The sequence below is a fragment of the Balearica regulorum genome, chromosome 3 (genome assembly GCF_011004875.1).
Source record: "Balearica regulorum gibbericeps isolate bBalReg1 chromosome 3, bBalReg1.pri, whole genome shotgun sequence".
Taxonomy (NCBI): domain Eukaryota; kingdom Metazoa; phylum Chordata; class Aves; order Gruiformes; family Gruidae; genus Balearica; species Balearica regulorum.
In genome coordinates, this window is record NC_046186.1 from 36,944,777 (window position 1) to 36,958,208 (window position 13,432).

Sequence of the window (13,432 nt, forward strand, 5' to 3'; positions counted from 1 at the left end):
GATCCAGGCAGACCTGAGCCCTAGAGACATTTTGTGTAGCTCCCAGTCACTAGGAGGTTGCATCTGCTCCATTGCCCTACCCCTGTTGCAGTGCCTGGACTGATGCTAAACTCAGCCTGGGTATCCCTCCAACACCAGGAAAGCTTTGCTGTAGGGCACCAAGCCGCACTGATCAGGTCAGTGTTGAGATGGTGCCTCTGTGGGAGGTGGGATGGTGTCCCAAGAACATGACCAGGCCAGTAAGTGTCTGAGTAGCAAAGGGAGAGCAGGATGTGCTGTGAGCACAAAAACAGAATGAGAAAAGCATGTTATGGGACGAGCTTCGTCAGGTGGCTGGTTTGCATATGAGAAAAGACAGTGCTTGAACTTACCTGGAGCTGAGAAAAAGAATCAAGACACGAGCAGGATAGCATGTCTCAGAAAGCATGTAAGGTAAGCAAACTGAAAGCAGTATAAACGAGGTATTTTAAGGGGTGTTTGGAGGCTCTTTTGGGGAATGGACCCTTGCAAGGGTAGCTGTACATAGGAAACCATATCATCAATGCCATATAATGCTGAGTTTGCATATGTAATGGCAGCAGAAATACCGGATTTGGAAATGGATGTAGCAAAATAGGGATAACAGGGGGGTTTGTTTGGAAGGAGACTGAGTGGAAAAAGGGAGGGAAAGGTGGTGAAAAGGAGAGCAGAAATGGAAAAAAATGGAGAATAAGGCAGGAAATCAGTCAGTGAACAGCAGGAGGTGGGATGTTTGATGTCAGGAGCGTGAACACCTACAGGCAGTGCTGAGGATGATGGGCACATCCCAAGCCCACCGGGATACTGGAGGAAACCCCTTGGATAACCCGTTAGAGTCTCCATCAGGTCTATGTCCAAAAGCCATGTGTGGGAGGGTAGAGCAAAGAGGAGGGGAACTGCACTAACACTTGGTGTGGAAGGGCACAGGGACTGGTGGCAGAGCTGGGACCCTTTGGAAATGACCGAGGTGTGATCTGTCAGACTGTTACAGTTTCCCATTACAGCTTTCAGTCTCATAAACAAATAGATAAAACTGCAGTCAATCACTGGAAAAATCATAGTGCTATCACCTATTGTAAAAATTTAATATAATCTAAAAATTAATATTGCATATTCTAAACAGAAAAAAAAAGATATTTTGTGTGGTGTTTCAAACATCATTCTTATTGCTGAAAAAAACACCTTCATGTTCAACAGGCATTTCTTAATACATGCACAGTTAAAGTGAAGTATTTGTTGACAGATACATAGCTAACTTGGCTTTTCCTCTTTATGATGAATGATGATGAAACATGTTTGCATTTAGAAAGTGACAGAGTAGCATTCATCATTGATGAGCGGGCCGGTAAACTAATAATGTGGGACTGTTCCCTATTAACCATCTGTTCTGGCAGATTATGGTTGAGTGCTGAGTACTGTTTTATCAAGAGTGCAACGGTCTCAGCAGTCTTGCACATCAACATGGGCCTGGGCGTGCAAAATACGGAAAGGCTGTCATTGGGTTAAGCAATCAGAAACTCTCCAAGTGAACCCATAATCTTCTTACTGGTTAAGCTGGCTGGGATGCAAGCGGCTGAGATCCTGCTGACCTTGCCCAAGGGGTCATCTTAGTCCACACAAATTTTGGAGGGTCTCAGATTTTGCAAAGGTGGCATGCTGGCCCTGCTCAAAATTAATGCAACTGCATCAGAGAGGTCTTGTTCTTTTGCCTGCATGAACCTGTGTGATGATGATAGTCTGCTGTTAATTTGGAGAGGCTTACAAAATAGACAAAAGGCAAATAACTGTTGCAGGAAGAAAAGGTGCATTTGCCAGCTGTACTAATAACGCTGACTTCAAACAAAGAGCAGGAATGATTTTCCATGGCTCTCATTGAATGTCATGAAGCCCAAAGACTGTTGTTAAGTCTTTACCCTACCAAGTGTCTCAGTTTATTCTAAGGAAAAAAAATCGTGCTTTCGTGAAATTAAGTCATACTCTATTTCTCATCTTCCACAGAAATGAGAAACCAGCATGCGTGGGAAGTGGAGAACGAGGACAGATTTCCATATGTTGGGCCCCAGGAATGCTTGAATTTATTTTTAGGCTGGATTTGGTAAAGATTTGGGCAAGATTTATTCACTGTTTTACTGGAATTACAACTCCCTTCCTAATTTAAAAACATTGCTGTGTTTTACCCCGTTCACCTTTAGAAAGAGACTGAATTGTTTGTGTCGGTAGCAAACTTCAACCCTCCCCCTTTTGCCAACCTGCCCAGTCATCACTACAGAGCACAGCTTCGTACGGGTGCTCGGAGGGAAAACCTGTACATGCATCCCTTGGGGAGGTTCAGCATTTCTCAGCAGGCAGGGACAGCCATCTGCTGTGACTTCTGATGCTTACACAGACCTCTGGCTATTCTGAAATGGTATTCCCACCACCGTCCCTGCTCCCTCACAGCCTGTTCCCCTCCAATGTCTTCTTCTCAAGGGTCGTTAGTCCTCTCTTTCTAGCACTTTAGTATTATACGTGATGGACCAGACTGCTTGTGGGTACTCCTTGCAATCCCCTGAAGGTTCCCATCAAGAACCAACACAAATTTCCCCTAAAAAACCCAGCATGATGGGAATCACTGATTTTTACCAGCTGTACACTAACCCTGAGTTCGTTTAAAATGGCAAGATTCACACTTGGACAGAAGCATGTGGATTAGTTCTATTTGTTCACTTATTTTTAACTGTCTTTAGAGATTTTCACTGACATTCTGGTTTCTAAGTTCTGATGTGGTAAATACTACTTTGCTTGCAGATAGCTCACAGTTTTGAGTTGTGTAATGATGTTCTTCCTAAATATCCACTAGGAAGAAAGCATTATATGTCCACAAGTCTAGTTCATTTGAATTCTGAGAACAGCCTCATTTCAATAATTTATTATTTCTACTTTATAATTTAATGACCAAAGCTATTTTTTAAATACTTTCTCAAATAATGTTTGTGTTTTCACTTCTTCCCTAGCCTTCACCAGACTATCAGATGTATATTTCCAGTTTGATTTTACTGATTTTTGTATTCCTATGCTTCACTTTCCTGGCACCAAGAGGAAATTCAACAGTAAAAAAAAAAATAAATCAGGTAGTTGCTCTTTTTCTTATTTAGTAAGGCTCATTTCAAAATATGATAGCTAAAATTTGATGAGACTACTTTTCTCCAGAGGTAGAAGCCGCAGCCCTTGGGTGTCCATTAGCATTCAGATCAGTTATTAAAATAGAGCCAAACTGCAGTGGCACAAGGCAATGTACTGGCAATGCCCCAAACAGTTTCTGCAAGACAGGAAAGTTGGGAAAGTCTTCCCAGCTTGGATGAATTTCTGAAGAAAATGTTAGTTAATGTACAGCTCTATGGTCTCCCATCTAACAGAAGGGGCTTTCTGCTCACCTGTGTGGTGACTTTGCTTTCACCAGTGTGGCCACATGAATATTTGTTAGATGAGAGGTGTGCATGGAGTCGTTGTACATCGTGGGGCACTTGTGCCTCTCCTCCATATAACATTGTCTTGTTTCTAAACAGATTTTTAATTTCTAGCTTATAAGATAATAAGGGACTCAAAGCCAAAGCAGGCATTTCAAGCACTTCCTCAGTAATTACTGTAGCAGGTTGCATTTGATAGTGCTGGTCACTATTACAGTTGGGTTTAACTTCTTGAAATACATTTCCAGGTTCCTCTCCTCCCTGTTGCAGAAACCTCTTCTTCATATGAAAACTATGTGCAAGGTTTATGTGAACATAAAATCTCTGCATTAGTCATGGTTTTAGAAGACAAGGGAAAGAGGATATGAGTGGACTTTGCAGCATACCTGTGCGATTTCACTGTAGCAGAACTAAAGTAATCTCCTTCCCAGTTGCTCTGTGTTGCACACGTGTGCTCAAGCCTTTTGCCCACCAAGCCTCTGATATAAAGGATAAAGAGTGAAATGGGGTCTCTCGCCCTTCAGCAGGGGCATTGCTGCTCCCTTGCCTTTAACCATGCAGTTTTTACAAAATTTAAAAAGACCCCACACTTCTGTTTTCCCTCTCAAAGAAGTACCTTGAATCATTGATCAATCTAAGTTATAGGGGAGAAGGAGGTTACCTGGCAGAAGCAGTTCAGGCAGCCAGGCCATCTCCTTCTCTCCTGGGCAGTGACTGAAACAGCCTTATGCAAAAAAGAGTTAAAAATGGGGGTTCTGGTAAGCCCCAAAAGTGAACGTCTGCTTCTGACTGCATTTCAGGATGGACAATGCTGCATAAAAGTAAGTCTCGGTAACAACTTTTTTCCATAATGTAAATGAGTTCCTGTACAAAATCGGTGCAATCAGATCTATTTTTTCCTAAAAAAGAGGTGTTCAAGTTATAAATTAAACAAACTTGTTACTTTAGAGTAGAATTGATTTTCCATATCAAGATAAGAATTCACTGCTAATAGTAGAGTGTGGATGACTAATAACTTCAAACCAGTTACAGAACAACCAATTTGGACATCTTTAGTAAATGCTGAAATTTATTTGGCCTTGGCTGATTTATTCAATTCACTAAGAAAATCTAGCCATTTATTACAAGATGTAAAATAGTGAAAATTACATAAATGATATAAATCCGAAACTCTCATTTTCAGAAGAAAATGGCTGGATGGGAGCGAGAACTGTGAGCTCAGTCTCCCAGCATCAGCTCGGGAAAGATGCCTCGTGCCCACACAGCATGCAAGGGCAGCTGTGTTTAAGAATTACGTTTCAATATTATTCACAGTTTATATTTGATCACCTTACATCCAAAAAGCACAGAGGTTAAATGAGAGATTTAAACTCCCGGTGGAGGCAGGATATGGCTGTGTCCCCAGCAGTACTGGGCAGGCTGATTTCTAGGACCGCGCAGGCTGCTGCTGACAATTGTCACTGCGAGTCTTCTGCAGTAGAACTCTGACAAATTTTTGGCTTGGTCCCATCTCTCACACCTGACTACCAAGAAATCCTACATGACCACGTAGCAGATCCTAGGTGGCTAAAATTAATTAAATTTTGTGCCTTTTAATTGTAACTGAGGAACATTATGAATATACAGCTACAGAAATATGCTCTGGGGAGCCCTTTTAATCCACCTTCCAGCTCCAGAGAGGCTAAGCTATACCTAAACCAACCTCAACAGAAGTCTAAGTCACCGAAAAGCCTTCCAGTGCCGGAGACCCCTCAAGCTCCCCAGGTGATCCATGTCAGGGCTTTGCTATCCTCACATCTGGAAAGCTCCTCCCAGCATTTCAGCTACGTCTTCCCAGCTCCCTTTGGCTAAGGCTCATGCTCTTCATCCTTCTCACAGTAGACATGAGAATGGGTAATTCCCTTTCTCTTTGTGAGAGTCTTTTACATATTTGTTATTTGTGTCCTCCTGTACTCACCTACATCTTTGGGTAACCCCCTCAGACCTGTGGTCTTGCCGGGCTGTTCTCCTCTCCCTCCTCTGGGAGATGATTCCCCCAAAGTCTTCTCCATTTTCCACGTGCATTCATCATTTATAATCACAATTTCAAAATCTTAAATCCAGTTGTCATTTACAGTGCTGTCTATCTTCCATTTCTTGCCAAATAACTTGAAAATTTACTTCTCAAGCTGGGTCTATGCTGCTCTATTCTTCTAATCCATTTTGCACGATTTTTAGTTGGCTGCCACAGATAAAGCAGCATGAAAGCAAACTGTGTGATTGAAGGGTATCTTTCCTAAAAGCAGGGGATACAACCTGCTCTCAGCATTTCACTGAGACCTCTGCTCTATTAGCATATGTTATCTCTGCTGGAAGACAGTCAGATTGCTTCTCCAGGTGATTTGGTCCTGTGAGGGTTTCTTACTGGTAAGTCACAAAGAAATGGCAATGCTGGGCCTGGTTTTCCTTGAAAAACAACGCCTGTCTTTTAAAGTATCTTATTTCTGAGGTAGTTAGAAAAAAGGGGAATGTTTACTTGGTAGTGCCTATTTCCATACCAATTTTTATACCAAACAGTGTTTTCAGCTGTTTTCCAGTGATCAAATGGAAATGTGAGGCAATTCTGTATCTTGTTTCACTGTGATTGTAGGTGCACTTTTTGAATTCCCATGGGTTTTTTTGCTTTTCTTTTCTAGTGAGAGAAGCAAAAGTAAAAATCAGAGAATTTTAGAGGAGCGTTGCCCTTCTTTTGCCTGGAAGACATGTAGCCAAACCTTGCTGCCCTTCCCAACCTAATGAAAACAAAGTTTTTTCCACTTTCTTTATAATAATACTATAGCCACAGTACAGAACCCAGATTTTTTTCTCTTTTTCTTGGGATAAATTCAAATTTGGGTAAATTTTCAAATTACAGAAAAGCAGACTTAATCATGGTACATCTAGGAGCACCTCTGGAAAGCACGGCAATAGCGTGCACATTTTTGTTTGCATGATAAACATGAGCTTCTTTGCTTCTTAAATGAAGACTAGAAAAAAAATTGATTGCTACTCATCTAGCTAAGGAGGAGACAGGGTCTATACTTGGACAAGCGTCTGAGGCATCAAGGACACGTGTGTTTCATGTTCCCCTTACATAATCATTGGAGATAACACTGGAAACCATGTCCCTGCATGCAATATTTACCCAGGGAGATAGTTTGGGGTAGCTCAGTGCTGGAATCACCTCCTGGTTCAAGCATTTACCAAAGACCCCAGGTCCTTTTTAGTCAGTGGTGGGAACCGAGGGAAGGACAGTCTCCTCCAGGACAGTGGCTGCTTCTGCAGTGGGGTTTTGCAGAGGCTCAAAGCAGCCGGTGTGCTCTGAAATGCCTCTGGGCCGGGCCTGGTGGGTGAATTAGCGAGTGAACTCACCATCTGCCAAGGTGGTGGGTGTCCAGGAGTTGCTCCAGCCTCACCCAGGAGCACACCTGAGGTGCTAGTAAGAGCTATGGACATCAGAGCATCCCAAAAGTGGGTGATAGAAGTGTGTGCATGAGTGTCTGAGGGGCAAAACATTTATAATTAAGCTGTATCTACTGGGAGTTAGGCAGTGTTTATGCAAGTTCTTGTGTGGAAAAAGTTTATATGCCAAAGAAAAAGTTATTTTTTGTACCTTGCTCATTCATGCTCTCTTGAAAACTATCCTTTATGTCTGTGGTTGCAAGGATGTGGGGAATAGGGGTCTCGGGCTGCCTTTGCCCCCATTTCTCTTCCTCATTTATAAAGTTCATTTTGTTACACTATACTGACAACAAAAGCCTATCCATGAACAAGTTTATCTGAGTCTCCAACACTTTCTTTTTCCTGCCCCCCCAACCCTACAGGAGGTGTTACAGGCACAGACACCTGTAAAGTGCTGAGGATTCCCTGGGCATGGGAGGGTGGTCCTTCCAGTGTTTCCACAAGTCATATCACCAAAATAGTTAATATTTTCTAGGCTACCCAATATGTTAGAGGGAAAAATCTGTTCCTGGATCTCAGGGAGATCTTGAAGAATAAGGCTTTGGCTATGCATCCTCATACTCCTGAAAAGTGCTGGCAGTCACAGTTCTGGCCTTTTAAAACAGTATAATGTCCTTTTTTTTTTGCTTTCTGTCAGCAATTTTTTTAAGACTTGGTTAAGAAGATCCTTTTGCATGTGGACATGTTATATGAAGCTCTTCATTAAGTGGCTTTTTCATACAACAAATATAATGTAAACTTAGCAAAGAAGAATAAACACAGACATTCTTCTGCTTATAGAAAATCTGAAGTGTTGGACAACATAGCTGCATGAAAAAAAGCAGCTAATCTGGAACTGCTTTTTGTTTCCCTAATGGTGAGGCACATGATAAAGTAGATTTTGAAAATCTTTGGGTTGGGAATCGTAGGTGAGATCCCTACCAAACTCCACTGCAGTCCCTGTGAGGGTCCCCTTGTCCTCCTACACCAGCATGGGGGCTGATGTAGCAGAGGGAGGCTCAGGTGCCTCCAGGGTCCTGTCCTCTCTTCAGGGATGTGGCAGCATCACCAGGCGCATCCTTGTGCTGGCTGGAAGGCAGAGTTGGGTTTGGGGGCTCGGCACAGCCCTGTTGCTGTAAGGGGAATGTGAGGTGCTGCATTTTTAAAATGCAGGTATGGTGCCTGGTAGTGGGTGTTTTTCATCACAGCCTTCTACCTCTGCTGAGAACTGAGCAGGGGAACAAGGGAGTGCTCAAAATGGAGCGTAGGCATTGCTTGCTGCTATTTTTACTTGCATCATTACCAGCCTGCCTTGCTTGTCCTGCTGAGGTGTGCTGAGTTCTTTGAATTAGCAGGAGGCTTGGTTGTGCAGAAGGCAGAATTACAAGTCACAGCACTTCCTACGAGCAAGCACTCGTAAGCGTCACTGTCGAGTAGGTTAAGGATGGTACTGCCGCTTGCATCCAGCTGCCAGAGCAGTACAGCAGTGCTAAGGGCCGTTTTATTCTGACATGAATTTTTGAACTATAGTTCACTGTTCCTGAGCGTTATTTGGAATTGAAATAATTCCTAGCGATTTATGTGAGCGATCTGGGTTTGGGTGATACTCATGGTCTCTGCCAATCTTTGTTCCCCGTTTTTGAGAATAGTTAGTAAAAATGTGGAAAAACCCCAGTTTCTGACTTAGTTGATTTTTTCCCCCATATATTACTTCAAAATCCCACCCAGGCCCTGTCATGTGCAGCCTGCTTTTGGACAATATTTCTAGCCAGAAACATGTGTCTGAAAATGTAAATGACCCCTTCAGCTGAACGTTCAAACCATCCAGTGGGCCACCTCTGCCAGGTACCTTCCCCAGGTCTAAAACCAGTGGCAGCTCCTAGGGCTAAGGGCTAAACCTACAGAGAGGTGCCAGAACTGTGGCACGCACCCTTTGGCATCCCGCCCCTTGGGGATGTCCCGTGCCCGTCGCGTGCCTGGACTCCTTGCGGGGGTGAGACGACCCCTGAGAACATCTCAGAGCCACCCAGACAAATTGAAAATTGCCCAAAGCAGTAAGTAGGAAATGCCAGCAAGCAAGTAAATAGACTTTATTTGGCATGGTGCGTATAGTCCTGGACTTCTGTGTTCATTGAAAACAAAGTTAAACTGGAACAGATGCAGAAAAGGGCTAGGATGCTCTCTTTCCCCTCATGAGCTTCTTATTGCATGCTATTGGAGCAGCTGGGCTTGTTTTATGTAGCAAATGTAAGGCAGAGATGGGATGTGTTTGCTGCATTCGGCCACTGCAAGGGTGGAAGGAGATAAGCAGAAAGGATGAAGATATACACACCATGGGCACAAGAACAAGTGATGTAAACTGACCGTGAATAAAATTACACTGGGAAATAAAAGATTTCTAACCACATGTGATATAAATTCTGGAATAACTGTCAGCTGAATGCAGAAAGCACATCTGCTTTCAAAGCAGAGTTTAAACAATATATGAGAGGGCTGAGATAAGGTAAGCACATAAACTGCCTTACTTGCAATGACTTACGTGTTAGAATTTATTTTCCATGGGATAGTCTGAATCATGACGGAAGGAGCATGTCGCACGGGGCACATCGCTAGCTTCCCGTCAGACGCTTTCTGCGCCGGCAGTCCCTAGCGCATGGCAGTACGTGCTCAGGTGGGGAGGTCCGCTCTAGCCAGTGACCAGGGGCACCGGGCATTTTTCAAGGATGAGTGTTTCAGATCGAACTGGGGAAGCCAGGGTTTTAAAACCACACTTTTGTGTGTCAGGTGAGCATCTGTGTCTTCTGTTTGGATCAGCCGATAGGCTCTGAGGAAAGCTTTGGGGTCGGTAGGACCTTGCAGACAAGGCAGGTGGGGAAATGCCTGGTTTGAAAAATCCTCCTGTGGCTGAGATGGGAGATAAAGCTCTGAGCAGCTCAGTGGCATCAGGCTCTTTCTGGCTGTGCACACACTCCCCAGAGGAAACGTGGCCGCTGTGGGGAGTGGGGAAGGGTGGAACGGCTGGCGCAGGCGGGGAGGGCGCCCGTGCCACGCACGTGCTGGGGACAGGCACAGGCGGTCGGGCGCCTCTGCTTTGAGGGCTACATCTGCTGCTCAGTCCTACATTCAGAAACCCATGAAGCCTTCCGGAGGGAGATATTTTTATTATTCCACACTGAATGTTCCAGATATTTCCAAGGTGTTGCACCCGAAAAAGGTCTTTCCTTCACTTTCTGGTTGCTCCTCTGCTGACTACATTGGAAAAGCAACATCTGTGTAATAAAATCAACTGAGCACCCCCGACCAAAATGGTGCCAGTGTTTGAGGTCTGGAGATGGTCAGGTTTGAGGTTTGAGGTCAGGTCTCCCGCCTCGGAGTGGTGCTGTTCAAACCTCTGTGGTTGTGGACTGTAACAGTATGAAAACATAAGTGCGTGTATAGCTCTTGCAGTGTGTTTTATTCTTCAGCCAAATAAGATATAACCATGTCTTCTTTACATGCTTTTAAAGACCCTAATCCCTGCAGGAATAAAAATAAATTATTTAGTTGATTAATGTAAACACTTCATTATACAACCAGAGCTTTTATGTCTGGGACAAAATATTTATGTTTTCTATCAGTAGGAAAATACATAACATGTACCTGCCCATTATTAATCATCTTTATGTTAAGAAAACCTTTCATTTATGGTTACCAAGTACATATTGTGTGATTAGGCTATTTTAAAATGTGATGAATGGAAATTTTACCTCTCTTCTGCCAATGAGGCAATTTTTTATACTCAGATGATATTTACATTATAAATAGCACAAGCCGACTGCATTAATACTAATAGAATCATTTGTTATTGCTCTCTCAGCACTCCTTGTGAAAGCTGGCTTCATTGGATTTAAATCCAGCCGGAGTGTTTGCCCGAGAAGGTATTTGTGTGACATTAACACCCCCCTCCGCACAGGCATTGGGGTGCCAGCGGCAAGGCATGTTTCCCTGCCTGTTAGCTTCACGTGGAAACAAATCAGCAGTCTTTCACAACTTAAATTAGACTATTTCTCCCCTCCTCCCCTTGCTGATTTGAAATGCAGTTTTCACATTAATCTTGTGAATAAAGCTTGGAGGTACCTGTATTACATTTCCTTGACCGTTTATATATATCTCCAAATTTCCATGAAAGGTAAATCAGGACATCTGGCTCGCTGCAGTCACAACACTTCTCCTTTTCCCACTTCTTCATGCAAACAGTATTTCCTAGGGAGAGCTCCAAGTCTAATGAGATGCTACGGTAGTTAGACAAATGCTGCTGGGCGATAGTGCAGAGTACGCTGCTAGCGTGATTAACTCACCGCAAGGTCTCTTCATCACAGGAATACATTTCTGTACTGAAATACATTTCTGCACTCAACCCCTTCAGCAAACAAAAGACTAGTTACAGTACAAGGGCTGAAATTACCCTCTCTCATAGTAGTTTCCAACAGTGCTTAAAGCCGTGTCACAGCCCTGATGGGAGTGGGGATACAGAAAATCCCAGTGCCGGACCTTGCTGTGGACCTCCAGCACCGTCCGGCACCATCCCCCAGCTCGTGGGGAATAGGAGGTTGCGAGCTTCAACCCAGCACGCTTTGCTTTGCTTCTCTTTGGGTAATAACACCGCAGACAGACACAGAGCCACACGCACGTGGAGCTGCATTGAAAGCACTCCAAGGAGAGGCAATGGCCAGCAGCACTGCAGCTCGTGCCAGGACCTCGGTGCATGGTCGTCACCGGACCCTGCTTGGCTTTTCCCACGGGGCTACTGCTGGTCCAGAGCTGGGGAGGCACTAGCCCTGCTTCAGGAGCAAGCTGTTCAACATTTTGTTTTTCCTCACTGTCGGATGTGTGGCCCCAGGCCTTATTTACTGAATGCTAGCCAAACCCTGCTCTCAAATACTAATTTCCTAATAGGGTTTTTTTTTTTCCCTGTGGCATTCATTATCCCATAATGTGACTGCTTCACAAACATTAATTAACTTATCTTCACGACGCGCCTGCAGCAGCGGAGAGGAGCCGCTGGCCTCGCTTCCAGCCCTTCTGAGGCACAGCATGATGCACACCAACACCTACCTGCCGAGGGCTGGCCCGAGGCGAGCTCGCGGCGGGGGCAGGAGGAGTGAGGAGGAAACTTCAGTGAATTTTGCTCAAGGATGTATGTACTTAAGAGCCCCCCTGAATACCTGAGGTAGTGCAGGATTGGCAACCCCCCCCCACCTGAAGTCAGAAGATGTTCTGTCTGGGTGTTACTCTCTGTCCTTTCTGTCATGCCAAGGCACTGGGCTAGGACCATGGCTTCTGGTGCCCTGAGAATCAGCACCACGGTGAAACCAATGGGGACATCTTCATCCTTGTAACTCCTACAGCTTCCTCATCACAAGCGTCAGAGCAGCTAGTTAGGTTACCGGTGGTAGGAGATGACATCTCCATCGTCTGAAACAAGACCACAAACAACTGAGCAAAACCAAAACAGTGGATAACTGAAATCCTAACTTTCTGTTTTCAAGTATCTTGCTTTATTAGCTAGTAGAGAAATAAATATGAAACAGCTGCTAGTCACAAAGGGAAGTGTTCAGACTATCTGCAACAGGGCCAGCATCGAAGACAGCAATGACTGATGTAGACTACCTATAGCCATATTCTACCCCTATGGCTGATGGAGGGAGGTGGGCAGGTTGGGTTAGACACCTAGGCATGACCTGTGTGAACATCCCCAGACTGCAGAGACCAAAGTGTGACCACGCCAGATTTTTGGAAGTCTGAACAACTCAGTGCTTTCTGGTGTGGGAGACACTAAAACTTACCTTTGTGTCATAGCAGGCAGTTTGACTATGGTATGGTTTTATCAGAGACACGGAGCGAATCGCCATCTCTCTGTGAAGAGAATATGTATGAGGAGTAACTGGAAGGACACTGCAAATGGAGAACAGCAACCCTGAAACCATTAAAAATGTGATGCTGCATTACTGTTCTGTAATGCTCTGCTTACCAGAAATGGATCTGCATCCTCGTTTTGTGCATCTTCTCACATTTGGACCCCAGATATTGCATTGTTTTTAATATTTATTTTTATGTGCATAGGTGCTCAGTCACTGTCAGATTCTAATTAGACAGCATTATTTAGAAATATAAGATTTCCCAAAAGATGGCATATGAAGTGTCTTGCGATAGTAGTTGGTGGTTTTGCTCATTCCTAGATTACAGACGTCATAATTATTTCACATCATCTTCCTGCTAGTTGGAAAAAATATGTTTACTTTTTTTTTGGGGGGGGGGGGGGGGGGGAGGAAGGAGACCAGCTGCTTATTTATATATGTTGGTTTGTTATGCTGAGAAAAAGAGACATACAATAGCACAAAGTGTCCCGTTTCACATTTTCTGTCTTCTCTTAGGGTATGCATTAACTGCCACTAGAGATAATCACAGCTTTGTCCCTTCCAGGTGTTTCAAAATGTCTCCCTTAATATAGTTTATATACAAACAACATG